Genomic DNA, 25,414 nt, shown 5'->3' on the forward strand with positions numbered 1-25,414 from the left:
GCACCCTCAGCCTAATACTTTGTAGCACAACCTTTTGACAAAATAACTGCCAACAACCGCTCCCGGTATCCATCAATGAGTTTCTTACAATGCTCTGCTGGAATTTTAAACCATTCTTCTTTGGCCGACTGCTCCAGGCCTCTGAAATTTGAAGGGTGCCTTCTCTAAAACGCCATTTTGATATCTCTCTACAGGTGTTCAATTGGATTCAGGTCTGGACTGATTGCTGGCCACTTTAGAAATCTCCAGTGCTTTCTCTCAAACGATTTTCTAGTGCTTTTTGAAGTGTGTTTTGGGTCATTGTCCTGCTGGAAGACCCATGACCACTCAAGGAGACCCACCTTTCCCCACACTGGGCTCTACATTATACTGCAAAATTTGTTGGTAGTCTTCAGACTTTATAATGCCATGCACACGGTCAAGCAGTCCATTGCCTGAGGCAGCGAAGCAACCCCAAATCATCAGGGAACCTCCACCATTTTTGACTGTTGGAACCGTGTTCTTTTCTTTGAAGAATTCATTTTCTTTCCCCTGTAAACTCTATGTTTATGCCTTTTCCCAAAAAGTTGTACTTTTGTCTCATCTGACCAGGTAACATTCTTCCAAAACGTTTTTGGCTTTCTCAGGTAAGTTTTGGGAAACTCCAGCTTGGCTTTTATATATCTTTAGGTCAGAAGTGGGGTCTTCCTGGGTATCCTACCATAGAGTCCCTTTTCATTCAGTCGCCAACGGATAGTACGGGTTGACACTGTTGTACCTTCGGACTGCAGGACAGCTTGAACTTGTTTGGATGTTAGTCGAGGTTTTTTTATCCACCATCCGCACAATCTTTCGTTGAAATCTCTCGTCAATTTTTCTTTTATGTCCACATCTAGGGAGGTTAGCCACAGTGCCATGGGCTTTACACTTATTGATAACACTGCGCACGGTAGACACAGGAACATTCAGGTCTTTGGAGATGGACTTGTAGCCTTGAGATTGCCCAAGCTTCCTCACAATTTTGCTTCTCAAGTCCTCAGACAGTTCTTTGGTCTTATTTCTTTTCTCTATGCTCAATGCAGTACACACAAGGACACAGGACAGAGGTTGAGTCAACTTTAATCCATTTTAACCAGCTGCAAGTGTGATTTAGTTATGGCCACCGCCTGTTATGTGCCACAGGTAAGTAACAGGTGCTGTTAATTACACAAATCACATGATTTTTCAAAGGGTGCCAATACTTTTGTCCGGCCCATTTTTGGAGTTTTGTGTAAAATGATAATGATTAAAAAAAAAAAATTCATTCTCTCTTGTGTTTTTTCATTGCTAGCAAAATAAAGATATTACTACCAAAGCATTTGTAATTACAATCATTTTCTGGGAGAAATTGCGCATTATCTGACAGAATAGCAGGGGTGCCATCCCTTTGGCCAGCAGTATATGCATCCCAGCAGAAAGAATGTTTATTATTGACAACTTTTCGAGCGAAATATGGGCTGCGCCATCTTGGAAAATGTCTGCTCCAAATTTCCGGTTTAGAAAGAACTACATTAATTGCGGTTGAAGTAAGCAGTGCGTTGACAAAGTTAAAACTGCAAAATCAAGCAAGAGAAACCCACGGAATCTCCAAAAATGGGATTCAGCACGACGTAGATGAGACATAGATGAGATTGTATGATCGTTCTCATCACTTTGTTGATCATTCGTGGACAAAATTGTTAGCCTGTGTTGACGTGAGGTATAGATTGATATGCCGGCCACTTCAGTGACCAAAATTAGGTGAAATTACAAATTATTGTACATTTGCCGAATGCAGAAGGGCTGACATGGATTTTGTTGTTACAAGGAAATACTACAAGGTATGTACTGTACATCTACACAAAAATAGTACGTCAGTCTTTTTTATTGCAGATATCGATCGCAATAAAACATTTGGACAAAATAATTCCATTTCTTGTTTTATTTTAAACGATTGGTGCATGTGCAAAACAAGTCAACAAATCACAGTTTATTAAAATTATTAGAAAAATAGCATACGATAATGTGATATCAGAGAGCAGGGCTCCGGAGCCTCGCCAAAGTTTCACCTGACATTACAGCCTTCAGACGGGCTGTCTCCTGGTATCCTCGGTAATTCCAGCTCCAATAGTGTATCTTAAAGTTGCTGCAGTTAAAAAGTCCGTAGTTGGATCTCGGGATCAAGCTGACAGCGAGGCGAGCCACAGCCTCCAGCCCCAGTAGTCTCGATATACTGTATGTCCATCAACGTACAACGTAGGTGTTGCTGTGAGGCACATCAACTTATTTTCCCTTGCCTAACAGTGTTTTCCACCTATTCACAAACGAGCAAAAAACTTGTAACACTTGCATTTATGCGTTGACATATTGTGCCATCCAACATGTACTGATTAGCAACAAGCTAGCAGCAGATACAGTAGTTGTAGTAAATAATATTAAAGATAATCATAATTACAATCATCATCGTCATAACAATATCAAAGGTAACAAGTCATTTCATATGCAAGATTTTAGCTTTAGTATTTTTTGAGTGCCGGACACATGAATATGCAGGGATAAGAAGAACAAACCTTCCATAACACTGTGGCAACATGGCTACAAAAACACCAAAAACACGTGGTGGCACGAGCTTGGGTCCACATCTGCCTTCATGAACACGTTGTCCTCCCCTGTCTGTCTTGATGATGGCAGATGGATGCGGTAATTCCAAATTGCTTTTTTTTTTTTTTTTTTTCAGGGATTTTTGATGTTACTTCAGCTCCACTGTTGTTTTGGATGGAGAAATTCTAAAATGGAAGTTGCTAGCAGACATGCGGAAGTGAAGTGGAAGTACCTCGGAAACTTGGTTAAGTGACCGGTAAATGCTCCAAAGCCAACATGAAGTGACCCGTGAATGCCCCAAAATCAGAAGGAAGTGACTGAAAATCAACATGAAATGACGTGAAATCCCCAAGTAACCCCAAAATCAACAGGTGACCTTTAAATGCCCCAAAATCAACAGGAAGCGACCTGTAAATGCCCCAAAATCAACAAGAAGTGACCGGTAAATGCACCAAAATCTAGAGGAAGTGACCTGAAATCCCGCAGTCACCCAAATCAACAGGAGGTGACCCGTAAATGCCCACAAATCAACAGGAAGTGTCCCGTAAATGCCCCAAAATCAACAGGAAATGACCTGTGAATGCCCCCAGATCAACAGGAAGTGTCCCGTAAATGGCCCAAAATCAACAGGAAATGACCTGTGAATGGCCCCCAAATCAACAGGAAGTAACATGAAATTCCCCAGTCGTCCCTAGTACGTCGGTACGTACGTACGTGCGTAGTAGTCAGTAGTTCGTCCTGATGTTAATGGATGCGATATTTCCAAATTGCCTTTTTTAAAGAGATTTTGATGAGTAATGTCATTCCAGCTCCACTGTTGTTTTGGATGGAGAAATTCTTAAAACGCAAATTGCTAGCAGACATGCGGAAGTAAAGCGGAAGTACCTTGATAACGTGTGTAAAAAGTCGAAAAAAACAAATTTTCTGATGTGTAATAGTGAAGAAAAGCATAAATAAAAATTAGTTATTCACAGAAGTAGACACAATAGCTTTTGGCAGACATTTTCGTTCTACAACAAAGCAGTTTGATTCCCATCCCTGGTTACCTTGTCTAATTTTCCTTGTGCAAGATACTGAACCACACGTTGCTCCTGATGCTGCGTCACCAGTAGGTGAATGAGCATAGTGTCAGAGTGCTTTGAGTGCCTTGATGGTGGAAAGGTGCAATACAAGTGTAAGTCCATTTACCATTAATGGTCCAAGGAAGTGAAGCGGGCTTTGTGTGTCTCTCAGAGGGAACAAGGACAGAGAAAACAACTACTTGTTCTGAATGTATCAATTTTTATGTGCTGTAGTAAGCTGTACGCATGTGCATGTAACTGACGTCATGTTTGTCACACAATGGTTGTGCTCGGAAGCGGTGCCATTTTTTCTCTTGAAACATTATTTTCTCTTTTATCAGATGTTTACAAATTGCATGATTTGCTTATTTGAATACTTTGAGCAACCGTCTTTCACATGAAGGTCATTTATACGAGGTGTTGTCTTTCCCTTTGAGTCAATCATACTCTTTTGGGGTTACATCATCTAGAAACTTGTCAGACAAGTTGCCTTCTAGATCTTCAATCTGGATATGCAGTTTGCAGCTTTCGGTTGGAACGTTCTCCAATATTGAGAGTTGGAATCCAAATTCTCAGGTATGCGTGTCATTGCTGCTCTCCCTCATGCTGGGCATAACTCATCCTGAAGACATGAGTGGGAACTGTTGCTATAGAAACGAGAAGTAGACCTAGAGTACTTTTACTGAGATAGTCGCAGAGGCAGCAAAACTCTTCGCGGAGGCCATGTAATTCCTTTCTGCTAGATTCGGGTTTAGATCGGGTAGGGGCAGCAAAAAGTAGGAGTCAGATGGGAAAATTACTGATGGTACATCTCAAGATATACAGTGGGGCAAATAAGTATTTATTCAACTACTAATTGTGCAAGTTCTTCCACTTGAAAATATTAGAGAGGCATGTAATTGTCAACTTGGGTAAACCTCAACCATGAGAGACAGAATGTGAACCCTCACCCCTGAAAATCACATTGTTTGATTTTTAAAGAATTTATTTGCAAATCATGGTGGAAAATAAGTATTTGGTCAATACCAAAAGTTCATCTCAATACTTTGTTATGTACGCTTTGTTGGAAATAACTGAGGCCGAACGTTTTCTGTAACTCTTCACAAGCTTTTCACACACTGTTGCTGGTATTTTGGCCCATTCCTCCATGCAGATCTCCTCTAGAGCAGTGATGTTTTGGGGCTGTCGTTGGGCAACACGGACTTTCAACTCCCTCCACAGATTTTCTATGGGGTTGAGATCTGGAGACTGGCTAGGCCACTCCAGGACCTTGAAATGCTTCTTACGAAGCCACTTCTTTGTTGCCCTGGGTGTGTGTTTGGGATCATTGTCATGCTGAAAGACCCAGCCACGTCTCATCTTCAATGCCCTTGCTGATGGAAGGAGATTTTCACTCAAAATCTCTCGATACATGGCCCCATTCATTCTTTCCTTTACACAGATCAGTCATCCTGGTCCCTTTGCAGAAAAACAGCCCCAAAGCATGATGTTTCCACCCCCATGATTCACAGTGGGTATGGTGTTCTTCGGATGCAATTCAGTACTCTTTCTCCGCCAAACACGTTAACCTGTGTTTCCACCAAAAAGTTCTATTTTGGTTTCATCTGACCATAACACATTCTCCCAGTCCTCTTCTGGATCATCCAAATGCTCTCTAGCGAACCGCAGACGGGCCTGGACGTGTACTTTCTTTAGCAGGGGGACACGTTTGGCAGTGCAGGATTTGAGTCCCTGGCGGCGCATTGTGTTACTGATAGTAGCCTTTGTTACTGTGGTCCCAGCTCTCTGTAGGTCATTCACTAGGTCCCCCCATTTGGTTCCGGGATTTTTGCTCACCGTTCTTGTTATCATTTTGACGCCACAGGGTGAGATCTTGCATTTTGCCCCAGATCGAGGTAGATTGTCAGTAGTCTTGTATATCTTCTATTTTCTAATAATTGCTCCCACAGTTGATTTCTTTAACCCAAGCGTTTTACCTATTGCAGATTCAGTCTTCCCAGCCTGGTGCAGGTCTACAATTTTGTCTCTGGTGTCCTTCGACAGCTCTTTGGTCTTGGCCATCGTGGAGTTTGGAGTGTGACTGTTAAAACAGGTGCCATTAATACAGGTAATACAGGTGGCGCCTCATTAGACCACGTTAGACCTCGTTAGAAGAAGTTAGACCTGTTTGACAGCCAGAAATCTTGCTTGTTTGTAGGTGACCAAATACTTATTTTCCACTCTAATTTGGAAATAAATTCTTTAAAAATCAGACAATGTGATTTTCTGTTTTTTTTCCACATTCTGTCTCTCATGGTTGAGGTTTACCCATGTTGACAATTACAGGCCTCTCTAATCTTTTCAAGTAGTAGAACTTGCACAATTGGTGGTTGACTAAATACTAATTTGCCCCACTGTATGCTAAGTAAATATATAAATTGACTCCACAAAATTGATATAATTTGTCAGGATAATAATAGAATAATAGAAAATAATAATAATATCAAAATGTTTTTATAAAAAATCTGTAAAATAAAATGATAATATGCATAAATTCATTTACAGAACAAATTGGAAAATAATTGCATGTTTTTTTTTTTTTAAATAAAAATTTAACATCATTTGAAAGAGTTGGAGATTTGTTGATGCACTGAAAAGACAACAAATATACAGTATATAAAAAAATATATATATTAAAAAAAAAAAAAAAAAAAAAAACTGGAAATTTGCGGTATCTGGGGAACAAGCAGCCAAGATCAAACGCTATTCCAACATTCCAAAAAGACAGTTTCGTTTACTGTCTTTTTTCAAAAAGAAGGAAGATGGTTCAAAACGAGTCAGAAAAGCAACAACCGGCGATGAGGGCAGCTGCAGCGATCATGCTAACGGGCGGGACCGGGTGCAGCAGGAGGCTAGCCAGGTTCACGGACAGGCAGCCAAGCTGGGGCAGGAGGCTGCTACCGTTGCAGCAGCTGGTCAGGTTCAGCGCCACCCGGAGTGGGGCAAGCTGCAGCGTCAGCAATCAACCAGGTGGACCACCAACAGCCGGTGCAACAGGCCAGTGCCCTTATGGCAAATTTGGGTTTGGAACAATTTGTAAGGCGGTGGGAACTTTGGGGCCAGAGAAGACAGGGGTGGGGGGATGAAACTCGCAAAAGAATGGGTTTGTTTTATTTACTGTAATCTCAGATTTTTTATTTTATTTTTTTATGTTTTACAAGTTAGACCTCTTGAGAAACTAATTGCTGACTGTGTACTGTAAGTCCCACCTGTGGTTATGTGGACAATTGACCGTGCTGTGCAGAATATAGCCTAAATAATTGTAAATTGTTGTCATAACATTTATACTATGGATGTTATCTTAAATTGTGGCTTGTAAGTCCCACAGCATGGCAAGTGGGCATTTGCTTGTTGTTTTCAGCACCATTTTCTGCATATGTTCCAGAACCTGTGCCCGTCTCGTCATCCCTGCGCTGTCATATGTACTTTGCGTTCCGGCACCTTATAATTTACAAATTAAGCACTGGTTAAAAGCAACAATATTGAGAGCTCTCGTGAGGCGGCGCTATAGAATCACTTTTACAGATGAGGAGCTCCTTAATCTTTTGGCTCACATCAAATTATAATCAATAGAAGAATGTATACATCTTCATATCTCCCAGCTAATCTAGCTACACTAGCTGTACTGCAGCCAAACTTATTATGTCATATGATAACACGATTCTATTATCTTATTAATAGTACAACTTTTTTTCTTGTACTAATACTACAACTTTTTCCTCGTACTAATACTATGACTTTAATGTCGTAGTTAGTATTTTTTTCTTAATTCTTTGGCTCTAATTCGCCGTTGTACTATGGTGATGTTTTAACAACAAGAACTAAGATACTACAGTTGAGGAGAGGACTCACTGACAGTTAATTATGCTTCACTGACTGTGATTTTTTTTTTTTTGTAAAGCCATTTAGGTTTTACAGCTTTCCTGGAATGAATTGCTTCTCTAATGTGAAAAAAATGGCTGTTTATTTTGTAAGTCTTTAGAAGATATATATTGTAATTCAGCTTCCGGCAAGCTATATGTATTAATGTAGATTACTTTTGTGCAGATGGACATAAGGTTGGAAATGCTTATGCCCTAATACGTGCGTGCGTATAATTACAGTGAGTCCTTACAGCTTTGACAGAATGCATGTGCAGTGTCAGCATGTTGCTGAAGAAATCATTTGCTTTGTCTTCTAATGTTCTAAACTGCAGGCAATTTGTTCAAGGGCATCTGAAGATAAGCTGCACTGGGCCAATTGAGATTTAATTTTCCCTAATGTAGAAAAAAAAATAAGGCACGTGCAAAAATTCACAAAACGGGCAAGACAAGTTCATTTACTGACTGAATAAATAGTCTGGTAAGGTATAGTACCGTTAACATAACATGGGAAATTTCAAGATTTAATTGAATTTTAGGTGTTACAAGATTGTATCAAAATGGTTTGTTTTTGAAGAAAATGTACTCTTTCAAAATTTGATTGTTCCTTCCATTTTAATACACATAATCCAATGTTGTGCATTTAGTTGTATACTGTATAATACATTTATTATGCTTAAAATCACTACGATCATGTAGACGGCAGGGGTTGGTATTGTCAAAAACCAAATGATTGGATTCGATTTAGATTTTCAAGGTTTTGATTCAAATTCATTTTGGTTTAAATTAATTGTTTTCAGTTCAGTGAGTAAAAATGTTCCTGTAATTGCTCAAAATAAGGGTCAGAAGTCTTTTTATATGACTCAAGGACGGTTGCTGGGTTGCTAAAGTCTTTTGAGCTCAAAATGGCACAAAGGTTCTTTATATTATATATATATATATATATATATATATATATATATATATATATATATACTGTATATATACTGTATATATACATATTAGAGCTGTCAAACGATTAAAAATTTTAATCGAGTTAATCACAGCTTAAGAATTAATTAATCGTAATTAATCGCAATTAATCGCAATTCAAACCATCTATAAAATATGCCATATTTTTCTGTAAATTATATATATATTCTGTAAAATAAATTGTTGGAATGGAAAGATAAGACACAAGATGGATATATACATTCAACATACGGTACAAAAGGACTGCAGTGGGCATTTCACTCTACCGTCATTTAAATCTGTCTATGCTGTCCTAACGCCGAAGCGTCTACTTGTTCCAAAGTTAGACAGCTAGTGAACGACCCCTTAATAATTAGACTTCTTCCTTTTTCATCTGATTTATTAATAAAATGGCCTCAAACCATTGTCCTCTTTAGACCGTCGTAAAACTACAAAAAAAAGTACACAAGCATTGCATTAGCAACAACGTTAGCTTAGCACGCTATACAGGTTCACTAAACATAAACAAAAAGCGTCTCATACAAAAAATTTAACATTTCGCTTCCTAACATAATATGTACATTCTTTACAACAACCATACTTACGGACAAATCTTGTCCAAGGATCATATAAGCACAACATTATCAGCCCGAGATGTCGTGCAGCCATAATGAACTGGAAAGAAAACAATAAACCATGTCGCAAAGCGACCACAAGAGTTCGCTGTTGGAAAGCACAAAAAGTCTTGCTGAAAACTTACCAAAAGGCAGAATACTTTCTGAGCGGGACATGTGCATTAATTGCGTCAATTATTTTAAAGTGATTAATTAAAAAAATTAATTACCGCGCGTTAACGCGATAATTTTGACAGCCCTAAAATATATATATATACACACATATTTTTTTAATGCCATTTTACCCGTTTTTATGGCAATTTGTGTTGAAAATGCACAGAATGTCTTCTTTTTTAAATTTTTTTTCATTTTTTAAAAATTTTTTTAAGGCCATTGTAGTTAGTCCTTTTCTTTTTTGCAAAACCCTCCCTCTCATTAATATGCAGCTGACTATTTCAATATTCAACTCAGCTCTTTGCTATCAGTGGAATGGCTGTGTTGGTATTATGTTAAGATATTCCTTTATTGATCTCTCATAGGGGAAATTCAAATATTGCAGTTGCATCAAACAGTATACAGTCAAAAGTATAAAATATACAGGAAACTATGAAAACTACATAAAAGGTATACACAAGTTAAATACAACTAAAACAAGTACAAGTGCAATCTAAAGTGACTGAGGATAGGCGCTATAAAAAAAGAAAAAAACAGAGTGTGACTGTCATTGTCCTTATGTTTCATGGACAATTAGATGTAAGCACAGTCCTCTGCTGTTGTAAAGTCTGATGTCAGTGGGCACAAAGGAGCGCCTAAAGTGCTCAGTTCTGCACCTAGTTTGTATGAAGCGCTGGCTGAAAGAGATGCCCATCTGCCACAGCTCGTCATGGAGAAGGTAAGAGGGGTTATCTAAGATGGCTTTGAATTTGATCGTCATCCTCTTCTCAGCTATCGACTCTAGACTGCCCAACTCATGCCCCACCACAGAGCGGGCCTTTCTCACCAGTTTATTAAGTCTGCTCACCATGAGAGTAGGTTTGGTCTCAACACTGGTAGGGACCAAATAACAGCATAACCTGCATGTATACTTTTTGTTGGGGACGGGACATTAATTAGACCAGACAGATTATTGAATCGGGGCCAGGGCTACATTTCTCACAAATTTGAATAGGCTAAATGATCAATTCAAAATAAATCTTCAGGTGATACAATGATTGATTCAAACCTTTGTTTTCAAAAACTACTAAAGAAACATTTTGAAGTGCAAACCCTTTATAAAAAGAAACGGGGAGCTATCCAAGAATGGGTCCACTTTTGGGGGACACAGGAGCTCCTAGACTCAAACTCAAGTATTGTAATATAAAAGTGATGAAAAAAAAATTAATGAACAAAAATCTGAGATATCCACGGACGGCTTTACATCTGAGGCATACTAGACTACTTCAATGCACATAATGCAAACAATTATCCAAATGAAGGACGGCGAGCTTGACTTGGTTGTTTCTTGTGAAGGCTGGGCTGACCGCAGTAGTTTTGCATGTTGGCAAGTTCACACAGTTGAATGTTATGCTATCTCTGATGCAGTACAGACTTTCAGTAGCAAAATTAGCGGTGTTTCCCGCACCTCTACAATATTGCAGTCTTTTTACATTACTTATAGTGGCTGCTGCTGGCTGAAAATAACTTCTAATATGGAGGCAGCATGTTGTCAACATGAATCTGTTGCAGTGTGCATGTGTGTCTGTTTGGCCGTGGGGGAGGGGGCGTTCAAGTCATTAGCCAATCAAACGTGCATTTCAGGGGAAAAAAGTGGACCAGCACATTCAGCAAGTGAAAAGGGATAAATCTGAACAATTAATCACTCAATAATGGCAGGGTCTATTCTATCCTTACAACATATGGGCTAAGACCAGGGGTGAAAGTGGGCCAGAACGGTCAGGAACGCAGTTCCAGTATAAGATTCATGGCCGGAATGGTGTTTCGGTATTAGATTCAGGGACAGAATGCTGTTCCGGTACACGGTGCTTTGATTCCAAAAATATGACAGCAACTATCAAAACGCTATGTAAAAAAAAAATTAGAAGAAAAATGCTAACCTGCCACACATGCATTTCAGCTCCAAGAAGAAAACAATCTACCAACATCAGATTTACATACACAAGTATTAACAACAAGCATAATAAAGTGCTTGTGTAGCGTAATCCCTTTCCACCAATATTTATTATTGATTTTATTCCATGGATGGAATGGAGGTTTCCTCAGCTGCTGCAGTTATCTGAGTTTGACGATGATGAGTCACCTCAATGTGTCAATTCACGCAGCAAAGCAAAACGCCTGGACTCATTTATCTGTTCAATTGGCTGACATACTGACATGTAATCAGCAGAGATTGTTAGCTCTGATTGGTTCAAATGTGTATGTTTTCTGGAACAACAACAACAACAACAACAAAAAAAAGGTTGTTGAATTGATGCGACAAAAAAAGGCAATGCAACATAAAATGGATCAAATCTTTAAACGCAATGAAAGAGTTCAGCAGGCTTATTTATCATATTTAGTTATATTTGCTCTGATGGGAAGATTCAGAACATCTTGCTGTCGATGTCCACTATGGATTTTTATTTGTTCATCTATGTTAGGCTACTTATTCATTTCCTTATGATTTAAAAAAGTCAATGTTTGCGTGATCTTCAAATATATTCCATTTCACTCTGCATAATATAAGTCATTTGTACTTATTTTTCTGAATGAGTGTTATGTATGTTATTATTAAAAAAAAAAAAAAGTAAATGTTTAGATTAAGTTCAATTTTTATATATATCCTATGTTCTAAAGTAGTTAAAATTAAGATTTGGCATTTAGTATGTGAGGAAATGAGGGGGGAAAAATTAGGAGATGGAGGTTGGAGTTATTGTTGTCTTTTTTAACTTTTGTTTTGCAAATAATTGAAAAAATACTATTTTGAATGAAAAAAAAATAAAAAAAAATAATGAAATTTCTGGCTCCGTGGCGACCTTCAGGTCGGGGAGTTCCAGCAAGACATTCTTGCCATTTTCACCCCTGGCTAAGACAAATTGCCTATATAACTGAACTCATTATATAATGTAAAAAAGGTTGCTTAAAAGTTGGTGGGAACAATTTGAGCATCCTGAAATGTTGGTAGTGATACAGTGGGGCAAATAAGTATTTAGTCAACCACGAATTGTGCAAGTTCTCCCACTTGAAAATATTAGAGAGGCCTGTAATTGTCAACGTGGGTAAACCTCAACCATGAGAGACACATTGATTTTTAAAGAATTTATTTGCAAATCATGGTGGAAAATAAGAATTTGGTCAATACCAAAAGTTCATCTCAATACTTTGTTATGTACCCTCTGTTGGCAATATTGGAGGCCAAACATTTTCTGTTAGTCATCACAAGCTTTTCACACACTGTTGCTGGTATTTTGGCCCATTCCTCCGTGCAGATCTCCTCTAGAGCAGTGATGTTTTGGGGCTGTCGTTGGGCAACACGGGCTTTCAAATCCCTCCACAGATTTTCTATGGGGTTGAGATCTGGAGACTGGCTAGGCCACTCCAGGACCTTGAAAAGCTTCTTACGAAGCCACTCCTTTGTTGCCCTGTCTGTGTGTTTGGGATCATTGTCATGCTGAAAGACCCAGCCACATCTCATCTTCAATGCCCTTGCTGATGGAAGGAGATTTCCACTCAAAATCTCTCGATACATGGCCCCATTCATTCTTTCCTTTACACAAATCAGCCCCAAAGCATGATGTTTTCACCCCCATGCTTCACAGTAGGTATGGTGTTCTTTGGATGCAATTCAGTATTCTTTCTCCTCCAAACACGAGAACCTGTGTATCTACCAAAAAGTTCTATTTTGGTTTCATCTGACCATAACATATTCTCCCAGTCCTCTTCTGGATCATCCAAATGCTCTCTAGAGAACCGCAGACGGGCCTGGATGTGTACTTTCTTCAGCAGGGGGACACGTCTGGCAGTGCAGGATTTGAGTCCCTGGCGGCCATTATGTTACTGATAGTAGCCTTTGTTACTGTGGTCCCAGCTCTCTGTAGGTCATTCACTAGGTACCCCCGTGTGGTTCTGGGATTTTTGCTCACCGTTCTTGTTATCATTTTGACGCCACGGGGTGAGAGCTTGCATGGAGCCCCAGATCGAGGGAGATTATCAGTAGTCTTGTATGTCTTCCATTTTCTAATAATTGCTCCCACAGTTGATTTCTTTACACCAAGCGTTTTACCTGTTGAAGATTCAGCCTTCCCAGCCTGGTGCAGGTCTACAATTTCGTCTCTGGTGTCCTTCGACAGCTCTTTGGTCTTGGCCATAGTGGAGTTTGGAGTGCTGAGTGTTAAAACAGGTGCCATTAATACAGGCAATACAGGTGGAGCCTCGTTAGACCACGTTAGACCTCGTTAGAAGAAGTTAGACCTCTTTGACAGCCAGAAATCTTGCTTGTTTGTAGGTGACCAAATACTTATTTTCCACTCTAATTTGGAAAGAAATTCTTTAAAAATCAGACAATGTGACTTTCTGTTGTTTTTTTTTTCTTCCACATTCTGTCTCTCATGGTTGAGGTTTACCCATGTTGACAATTACAGGCCTCTCTAATCTTTTCAAGTAGGAGAACTTGCACAATTGGTGGTTGACTAAATACTTATTTGCCTCACTGTATGTCCACAACGTCTCTATGCAAACCTACGCTCTTGCTGCCCACGTCACCCACCTTGAAGTCGCCCCCAGCTCACTGCAGCAAAAAAAAAAAGGGCGCTGGCCCCCACAAACTGGTAAAAGTGCTTCAATAGCCTACCGCAGACTTTAAATGACTGTCTCTTCCTGAAGAGGGTGTGTGTTGGGGGAGGCGACCTCCTGTTCCTCCGATAGTCCACCACCAGCTCCTTGGTCTTGCTGATATTGAGTCTCAAATGGTTGCTGCTGCACCACGTAATAAAGTTGTCAAACAGTCCTCTGTACGCCTCCTCATTGTCATTCGTAATACATCCAACAATGGAGGAATTGAACACGTTTATTTCGAATACTTAATACATAGGTACCGATAATCGGTGACAATAATGAAAAAAACGAAAAAACAAAATATGAGTATTCGAAAAGGAGTGAGAAGAAGTAAAAACTTATTTACTCCCACCCCTTGTCCTTAAGTCCTGACATATCAGTTCCATTCCTTACATTTAAATATATACATTCTTGTTTAACACATATACAGTCTCACCATATAACCCTGCATATGACCTTTACACAAATGTTGCAAAAGCCCAGAAAACATGAATAAATGAATAAATGACAGCAATGTCCCATATCCCAATAACCACAACACCCTAGTTATTATCCATATTTCCATCATCCTTATATTTCTTGAAAATCATATCTTTATACAGTTTCTTAAATTGTCCAATATTTATACATTGTTCTAAATCCACACGAAATTTCTTCAGTAGTCTCACCCCACTGATATGCAAAAACTTTTCCTTGTCGTCCGAAATCTGGGTTCTTTGAAGTCCCAAGCTCCCCGTAAATTGTAACTTGTTTCGTAGTTTGTAAACAACTGCTGAATATTCTGAGGTAATAAATTTCTTACAGCTTTGAACATTATTTGTGCTGTTTGGTATTGTACGATATCCGAAAGCTTGAGCAATTTTGACTTATGAAATAGTGTGTTTGTATGATCCTGATAACCAGTTTTGTGTATAATCCGTAATGCCCTTTTCTGCAGTACATTTACTGAATATAGCGAAGTTTTGTAATTATTGCCCCATACTTCGGCACTGTATTGCAAGTAAGGAGAGACTAGTGAACCATATAGAGTGTGGAGTGATTTGGAATCTAATACCCACTTTGCTTTATTTATTATTGCAATATTCCGCGAAATTTTGCCCTGTATGTGTTTGATATCTTGTTTCCAGTTAAGTTTTTCATCAATAATTACCCCCCAAAACCTGATTTCATGTACTCTCTCAATTTCTATCCCATCTACTATTATTTTCAACTGTGCATCGTTTTTACAGTTCCCAAATAATATTATTTTTGTCTTCTCTAAATTTAATGATAATTTATTATTACTAAACCATATTTTTAAATTTGTTCATTTCTGTTATTATTTCCCCCTGCAATTGTAATATGTTATCCCCTGAGTGAAAAATATTTGTGTCATCAGCAAACAACACAAACTGCGGTATTGTGGAAACCTTGCACATATCATTTATATACAAAAGAAAGAATTTGGGGCCCAATACTGACCCCTGTGGGACACCACACACAATCGTCCAAGAACTTTTGGAGATGGCAGCAATCAGAGTGGCTCGTAGGTTGGTAATGCATGTGGTGACTTTGACACATCGTGAAGACGCAGACTACAAAGTTCTTCAATGACAGCAAGCTTTGCTAATATAGATAACACACTTGAACCAGGGCACGCTCCCGTTTGAAGTTATCTTAGGCATGAAACAGTTCAAAATATTGCAAAATGACTTTAGCGTCCCTTTAAATATCCTGTAATTTGATTTATTTGTCAATGATAATAATATTTGAAATATCTTTGCCGTTTCAGAAAGATCATCAAAAGTACAATGACGACCATTGAAAAGGTAATTTCTGACTCAAATGCCTGGTTTTGATGGAAAGGCTCAAATTTTGGTTTGTCACGTCACACTTTTGCACGATAAATAATTCTTTAAATAATTAAAATAATCATTAAAAAAATTGTAAAAATCATAATTTTGACTGTATCCTTTGATCTATAATTAAACATAATCCAAAATGACACGGAAAGTCAGAACTGTTGTTAAAAGTTTGCATTGGCAAGGAAATGGATCAATTCATAGGATTTGCAGGACGCGTTGATGAAATCACATTTTTGACCAGAGATTTTCGTCCAGATTATATATGAATTTAAAAAAAAAAAAAAAAAAAGGATATTCACCTCATTCTTCCCATGTCTGCGCAAGTGTGTAGTAATTCATCTTCGGAAAGCTGTGCCATGTTGCAATTCTTTAGACAGCGAATATTGTTGTGAGAACATAAATTCACCAATTGAGCTATCAGTCAAGCTTAAAGTTATAACCATGTCGAAATGAAGTATTGTACTGTTGAAGCAAAGCTGGTGTCAACATGTAATGCATTTTGTTTCAATCCCAAAGAAGCTGAAAAGGAAGAAACTGGAAAAAAACATCTCTGCCAGCTGTTGGGCCATACAATTAATACTGTATAACAACCTCAATTGTACTATAAAAGCAACCCCCCAAAAAATCCAATTTGCTCAACTACCACAAAAGTAAAAAATGTTGTACAATAATCAAAAAGAGGGTCAACTCTGACATTTAATCTCTTTCTCACTGTCCTCTTAAGAGCAGCAGGGTAGCAAGCTGCACTGAAATTTGCACATACAGGAGAGCGAGCATGCGTGAGCGGTGGTGAAGAACCGTGCTGTGACTGACATTTATTTGCATCTCCAGACAGCTGCAAATAAATAATGTCCGGACGGTAAAAGGACACAGAAACACTCCTTTGGCTTTGTCTGCTATATCTGTTTAGTATTGAAGTGAGGGTACACAGCAAAAGGCACCTTGCAAAGTGATGAAAGAAACTGAAAATCTTTTTCTTTTTAACTTTTAAAAGATCACAATTCATCACACTGATGTAAAATAGACTTTAGTATATACAAAAATGTATGTCATTCATAAATGCACATTCCCTATGTATTATTTTTTAACAGTCCAGACAGATTTAGCACTATGACTGAAAACAAAGACAAACAAAAGAAAAACCCAATGATTCAAGCATGCAAAAATTTCCGAAACTTTCCAAAAGTGGTTCTTTGCGCAAACTAATTACAGACTACAATGAGTGCATCTCGTGAGTAAAATTTTTTCTTGTGACAAATGCGTACGCCACAGCGTGACATGATTGCATTCTTGTTTGCATCACTGTGGGATCTTGTGCATGTGAATGGAACTCAGACAGGTGCATGACTTCGAAGACACTCCACATGCCATTTTCTGCACCGATGAAAATTTGAAGAATTCGACTGAATTCATCATTGATGCCAAAGTCTTACATAATTGATCTATTGCAAATCCAAACTTCATCAGAATGAGTCCAAATCCATTGTTTTTGTATACTGCTAACTCATTTGATGTACTTTGTAATGTAAAATGCAACATCTTGAGTAGAACTTACATTTGGGTGAAACAAGATGGACAAGTACCATAGCCTGATGTCGTATTGCTAATTATTTTTTTAAAATGCTCCGGTTACTTACCCATATGCGGAGTTTGATTTTTGTCGGAGAGCAGTCAAAACATGTTGATGACTCTGAAATGCAGTGTCAGCAAAAAAAATCAACTTACAAAATATATGTATACATATACTGTATATACCGTAATTTCCCGAATATAAGGCGCACCCGTGTATAACGCGCACCCCAAATTTACTTGTAAAATCTAGGGGAAATTATTGTACCCGTGTATAACACGCACCCTAATTTTAGCACCAATAAATAGAAGAATACAAGAAAACAGAGCTCGTGTACAGATACAGAAATGTCATTTTACTGACTGGTGAAACACAGCACAGGCATAGCACATTGGTAGTTTAAAACATTACCGTAAACTGACAATATGTACGGTAATAATATGATCTGACAACTTCTTCAACTTACCAGAATCCAGGAGAAAACAAAACAGATGTGGCTTTTCTTTTAAAGGCTGCTATATAACTTGCTTGTTTCATCATGATGAATAAATGTTTCTTCCATGGATTGATACGGTAAAATAAAAATGGTGATTTAGGTCGGAAATCACAAGAGCGCATCGCTGTTGACTAGAATGTAACAATAGGAACTATTTTAATTTGGATTTAATTTCCCGAGGGACAGGTATAGTTGACGGACACAGAAAGTCTGTGTTGTGTTAAGTTTGTTACGGTCAGAGTTGAGGAGCTGCAATAAACATTGACTCAAATGAGTTCAAGAAACTAAATTCTGGGCTTTGTGAAGAGTGAAAAAAGCAGAATTTAACACAGAAGAAATCATTCGACCAATCAGAGTAAAGTATTACCGTGTAGTGAGTTATAACAGAATTCACCGGCGGAACTTATGTTGGCACGTTGTATAGTTCCTGGGGGAGGTATTTTGTTGAGGGAACAGCCGGAAAGATAGTTATATTCCGGGGGTTGCATGTGAGACAGACATTGCTACCGTATTTTGTTGTAGCCTAAATGTCAATAAAGCAATGCGGATTAGCTCCGTTGTTTGATAGTCCGCCTCCGACTCCTTCCCTAGCTTGCCACTACCGAAGCAAAATGGTGACGTCACGTACTGTAATGGTCGGCAACAGATCGCCGCATACGTTTCTTCAACACAACATGGCCGTGTCAATTAAAAAAAAAAATCGGTCTTTATATATATATCTATATTTATATTTTTGTCTCCATCCCTGTACCCGTTTATAACGCGCACCATGATTTTACAAGTTGATTTTGGGGAAAAAAAGTGCGCGTTATATTCGGGAAATTACGGTATGTACCGTATTTTTTGGACTACAAGTCGCACCAGCCCAAAAATGCACAATGAAGAGGAAAAAAAAAAACATTTAAGTCTCACCGGAGTATAAGTCGCATTTTGGGGGGAAATTTACTTGATAAAATCCAACACATAGAACAGCTATGGCATCTTGAAAGGCAATTTAAAATAAAAATACAATAGAGAACTACATGCATACACTTTAAACAAATCTCTCTCAATGAAAAAAATGGTGTCTGCAAAAAAGTCACAGATATCTACCTCATAACTATGGCTCTATTGTATTTTTTTATTTTTTGTTACTGTTGCATTTTCTCCGATCCAAATCCAGCTGTGGTCATTCATGGTGGTGTCTTGACACTCAGTTTACATGGAGTTTTTGGATCGAAATTATTATAGCAGAGAAGACAGCAGTTAATCAAAAAAGACAAGTCAACTGTGCCCCGATCTACCACTCAAGAGATCTGATGGACTCAAAAAGTGGGTTACGATTGCATATTTGTTTGAAAATCGACCGGATCCACTATATTTTTACACGAGTGACTTATGGTCTGCCCGATCCTAGCTACTGGTAGTAGTATTGACGCAGGAGGGTCGCGTCTCGCGTCAAATAATAAACTCTGCCGTTCTTTTCGCGTGCGTCGCGTTGAGCTGCTTCTGGGACGTGTCTAACACACGGCCGCACTGCGACTGGTGTGCATTGGCTGATTGACTTTAACGCCCGCGTTTCACTGCATTCTCGCGGCGGCCACGTTGTCGCGCCGTTGACGTTTCTGGATTATACTGTCCTACCGTGTTGGTCCTCATTATAGTAGAGAAGACGGAGTAAATATAATCTACACAAAGAAACTGTCCCCCGATCGACTCACAGCCTCGAAAAGTAAGGGTTACATTACGTCAGAAACTCGTTCAGTATGCCTCCGTTCCGAACCGAGCACCACGTACCGAAACGGTTCAATACAAATACATGTACTGTTACACCCTTATAAATGTTAGATAAGCAATTATATTATTTATTGTAATGTTACTTAAACATTAGTTATTGTCAGTGTTGTTAATAACGGTGTTACAATATAACGGCGTTACTAACGGCGTTATTTTTTTCAGTAGTGGGTAATCTAATGAATGACTTTTCTCATCTTGGCAACGCCGTTACCGTTACTGAGGGCGGAAAGGCATGCGTTAATATGCGTTACTATATTGGTCGAAAAGTCTGAGGGAGACGGACTCACCGAGACGACAGAGCAGAGCAGGAGTGGGGAGAAGGCAAGAAAGTTGTGACGCCGAGCAAACGGTAGCTAACTAGGTAGCTCCAATAATACATGTTGTAGCCGATAGCCTACAAACTACGCCCGCATGTCATGGTAGATATGGTAGACATGGTAGATATCACATGTACTGTATATAGATATAACTAGATGCAAAATGACAGACATGGCACTAAATGCGTTAGTAGACAGCCGCCATCTTAAAGCAGTAGACTTTTTAAGACGGCTCTGTTGTAGAGAACCTTCCTAGCGAACCTAAGTAACTTTTTATCTAAAATACTTCTAAATCGGCAAAATCTTGACTTGAATCTATCTTTAAGTGATGAAACCGTTTTAAAACTTTCATATGTCGAAAGTAGAGAGAAGGGAACTAATGCAACAATGGGAGCAATTTTAACAACTTTTAACAGTTGATTCAGGGTAAAGGGTAAATTAGGGTAAAGAATTGGGCTCGGGCCAATTGTACCAAAAACCTTCACAAAAAACTTCACATAGTGTGGCCAATGTTTTTTTTTTTTTTTTTTTTTGAGGAAAAAAAAAAAGTAATTATCACCAATTACTTTGCCAAGTAACTAATGACTCTTACATTCAGGTAATTGAGTTACTAACGCAATTACTTTTTGGGAGAAGTAATTTGTAACTATAATTAATTACTTTTTTTCAGTAAGATTAACAACACTGGTTATTGTCTAAAAATGCATTAACTAATGTTAATTAAGGGACCCTTATTGTAAAGTGTTACCAATACTTTTTTTTTTTGTACAGAAATGGTGTATTTGTCACAGGGCATTTGTTAATCCTTTCTGTTATCTAATCATTGTTAATTTTCCGGATGAATATTTATAGCCTCATTTGAATGAGTAAAGCATGTCAATTTATGCAACTCACAGATAAGCCATATGGGAACCTGAACCCACCCGTGCACATTTTCTGACAGTAGGAGAGTTTAGGAGTCCACTGGTTATACATAATTCATAGCTTCATGATTATGCAATGAGACAAAGATTACCTTTTTGTTTTAGCGCATTGTGTTTTGTTTACCATCAGTAAACATTAATCTTAGACAAAACTCGGAAGCATGTCTCTAACATTTCAAATTGGGCAATCATCAAAGCCAGTCGAAAGTTGCTTGCCTTTAAAGCAAAGGTAAGGTATAACAAATCAGTTCCTTCAGCACAGCACCTGAGAAATTGTGAATTTTAAGCCTCTATGGTAATTATACATTTTCAAAGGGGAATGTGGAGCATATATTGCATAAATTACCTTTAGAAAGTCTTTGTGGCATTACTCCTTACTTTTTGGGGGGCCTCATTAGGGGTACAGATGGGATTGAGTCGATCCCAGTTGACTTTAGGCGATACAATTGCATGCCGCTAATAAACAAAACACGAGCAAACAACCTTTTTCGTCAAACTTGCAGGATAAGATTCATTTAAAAAAAAAATTCTTCATTTCCCATAAAGGTATTTCACTTATGCAATGAAATTACAATGTGCACCCCTCTGCTTTGGCTCCAAAAATCTTAAATTAAGATTCAATCTTAATAATCCTAGTTAATTAAATAATCTTGAATTTTAGATATTAAATTAGGAGCCACTGTGCTGAGTAAAAAGTTCATCTGGAGCCCTCGGGTACGTCAGGAATTTGTCCCCCTAAAAAAACAAGGGTTCACTGTAATTCAAGAACTGTGGCGACTTGCATGACTGCATTGCTTTATGCTTCATGATTAATTAGCTCTCAAAACTTTTTTGGGGGTGGGGGGAAGTTGCAATGTCGCTTTGATATTAAAATGAGACCACAAACGACTCTGTTATAACCTTGGCAAATCCAGCTGGCTTGATGCTTACTTCCCTGTAAATGACAAACAGCCCACAGCAGGTCATTGCACATTTAATGTGACCCTCTTGATGAGAGCCTGCTGTCCGTTTCTTTCCTGTCATTGTTTCCAGACCATTTGTTCGAAGCCCCAAACAATTTCCTATATCAGCCGGTGCTTCATTTCCTATTGTTTTATGAAAATGAGTTCAACTGTCAACAATGAAATTCCCTCTGATTTGTTAAGTTCCCACTGACAGAGCCGCAATTCATCAATCAATTTAGAGCGATACGATTAATATAATGATACATAGAGGTTATGCCCTTAGGCATCAGTCAGAATAGAATATTTAAGTTAGGTATACCGTAATTTTCGTACTATTAGAAGCTACTTTTTTCCCTCATTTTGAATCCTGCGGCTTATAGTCCGCCAAATTTATTTGGTGATTTATTTGGATTAATAGGTAACACTTATAGAGCGGCGTCATAAGACTGCCAAAAGACCATCATAATTATGACAAGATACTGTCATGGGTATTAATGAATGCTTATGACAGATGTTATTAAGAGTCATCTGGCAAATTATGTCACTCATTGCATTTATGTCCAGCTCGGATCTTTTACATCCATTCAAAAGTGAGATAATTTGCCACATGGAACAATATGACATCTGTTATAAGCATTCATTAATGCTCATGGCAGTGTCATGTCATAAGTGTGATGGTCTTATGACAGTCTTATGGTAACACTGTCAAATAAAGTCTTAACGAATACCATAACTAGCAATTAATGAGACAATTGGAAGAGTAACTGAAGAAATAATTACCACAGAATATGAATATTTGTTGTTATTTACATATGTAGCGCTGCAATGCATGCTAGGAGGCCTCTTTGATGACAACCATGTTGACAGCAGGTGGCAGCAAAGGTTAACTGTCTCCCACAAAGGAGCAGTGATGTCCAAATGAAGCTTCTTGAAGCAATGAAGCTTTGCAGCCAATTGATTCAAAGCTTCATGGCAGGTCATTTGGTCTTATGGCAGTCTTATGATGCCGCTGTCAAATAAAGTGTTACCGGTTAATATCTTTTGGTGTAAATATACCATAATACAGTGAGGACAGCTGTGGCTTATACTCCGCTGCAGCTTATGAACAAATGTTGTTTTCATGTCAAATTTGGTGGGTGGTGGCTCATAGTCAGGTGCGCCTTATAGTCCGAAAATTACGGTAATTATCGATCACTGTTGTGGTTTATTAGCTACCTGACCTTGTGCAGGGTGACTGCTCCCCTCCAACCACAAAAAAACAGGCCACAAATCAATAGCGCCACCAGGGGGCGGCCAGGGGTGGCCACGGCCCCCCCTATAAATTTTTGGGCGATCCTACTGGCCACCCCAGTATAACTGTGGTGCGAGAAGTGGGGTGTTGAGGGTGCTGCAGCACCCCCTGGTGTTAAACCGAGGCTTATTGGACCTTTTATTTTTCAAATGTGTTCATGTGTCATTGCCGTCTGCAGGGAATTGCATGATAGTACATGGGCGCTTTTATTTCCAATAAAAAACTCCAACACACACTGTTAATAGAAAGCTGCCTTTGTAGTGGCCTAGTAGTAATACGTAAACTATCCAGCATGTATGGAGAAAATGCGCAATCATGACAAATTTGGACCAAAACGCTTCTTTTTGGATGGGAAAAACTAAAAAAGCTGTGAGTCTAAATGTAACGACTGTAAAGGTACGCTCTTACACTGTGTGTGGGAATGTTCTAAAATTCAGAACTTTTGGAAAGATATCACTAAGTGTTTATCAGTTGTATTTAAATGTAACGTACCTACTTCGGCCAAACTTTGTGTTTTGGGGATTTATCCAACGGATGTATTAATAACCCAAAACCTGAGAAAATTGTTAGACTTTGGGTTACTGCATGCACGAAGAGTGGTTGCCCTAAACTGGAAGAACATGGAACCTCCCTCGCTAAGACAATGGATTAAGGAACTTTCGGAAAACATAGGAATGGAAAGACTGACCTACATCGCTCAAGGAAAACAAAAAGAATTTGAAAAACTATGGGACATATACATGTACATTGTATTAACAGTCTGAGATCTTAGAATGTAATTACGTCTTCTATATACAGATATATTTTTCATTTTGTCTTTGCAAGCTGTGTGAATGTGTGTGTGAATGTGTATTATTTTTCTCTTTATTTTATTTTTATTTATTTAATTGGGTTGTAATATATGGCCTCCTCGTGGTCATCTTGTTTTGAATTCTCAGTTCTTGTCCTTTTTTTTTTTGAAAAATAATAAAAATATGGGGGAAAAAAAAAAAAAAAAAAGCTGTGAGTGACTTACAGCGTCGCTGCAGTATAATGTCAGATTGTAGTAGCTGTGGGACTCAAAATGTTGACGGTACTGTTATGGACTATGCACATTAAATCATTAGAAACATTAAATATAGCACAATACACCAAAGTATATGAGTAGGCGTGTCCTTAAGTCTTTCTGATAGTTTTCTTCTGGCCTTTTACTGCAACAACATAATAAAAACCTGAAATTATGGCTTTTAGTTTTGGTGTGCCACCTCAAGATATTAAGTGGCGCCGTCAGGCCACCCCTATGAACAATTTCTGGAGGCACCACTGCCACAAATTTGGATAGTTTATTTTTATTTTTAAAATGATGTTGAGAAAAAATATACAGTAATAATACAGCATCTTTATATTTCCAGGAAAAAAAAAATCAAGGAATGACACCTAAAAAAATAAGACATTTGACAATAACAACAGCAAACGAATCATGAAATTTTTTTTTTACAAAAAAACATACTAAATGCCTTAGGCATATTTGCAATGGAGAAGGAAACTTATTTACTATTTTACTCCTACCCTTTCTAATAGGTATTCATACGCCAAATATTTACCGTACACATGCACCATAACAGTATTATAATAATTTAAAAGCCTTTTATAAAGGAAAATAGGGGAATAAAAAGACAAATATCTAAAACACAGTACCTTGCACTACGGTTCAATAATAATAATAATAATAAACATGACATATAGCCACTTAAACCAAGCAAAGATGTAAAATTGTTCGTAACCTAAATTTCAACTGCAAATTGCCGTTGCGAGTGGTGGTGGAAATACAAAAAGGCCTCTACAGTATAATTTTGTCAAATAAAAGTAGGTAAGTTGTATATTAATTTGAAAACACATTCATTCATGTCACGTTCCACTTATCCTCACAAGAGTCAAGGGGGTGCTGGAGCCTATACCAACTAACTTCTGGCAGTAGACAGGCATACCATGAATAATTTGACATGTATTTAAAATAAGAGCAATCAACCTGCCCCCACCTGACATTATGACTTATGTGATACTCAACATATACCTGGATTTATTTATTCATTATCCCGTTTTATTATTTAAAAACATAGTGTAATACTGAATTAGCATTTTTAATTTACATTTGATTATATATATATATATATATATATATATATATATATATATATATATATATATATATATATATATATATATATATATATATATATATATATATATATATATATATTATATGTACTAGGGCTGTCAAACGATTAAAATTTTGAATCGAGGTAATCACAGCTTAAAAATGTATTAATCGTAATTAATCG

At 38.0% G+C, this 25,414-nt stretch overlaps 1 protein-coding gene across 1 annotated transcript in view; it reads right to left on the minus strand.

Moving 5' to 3' along the window:
* Positions 1-25,414, minus strand: part of htr1fa (5-hydroxytryptamine (serotonin) receptor 1Fa) — a 73,738-nt gene that overhangs the window by 7,086 nt on the left and 41,238 nt on the right. The window lies entirely within an intron of this gene.

This window comes from Corythoichthys intestinalis, chromosome 12, assembly GCF_030265065.1.
Source record: "Corythoichthys intestinalis isolate RoL2023-P3 chromosome 12, ASM3026506v1, whole genome shotgun sequence".
In the NCBI taxonomy this organism is placed as follows: Eukaryota; Metazoa; Chordata; class Actinopteri; order Syngnathiformes; family Syngnathidae; genus Corythoichthys; species Corythoichthys intestinalis.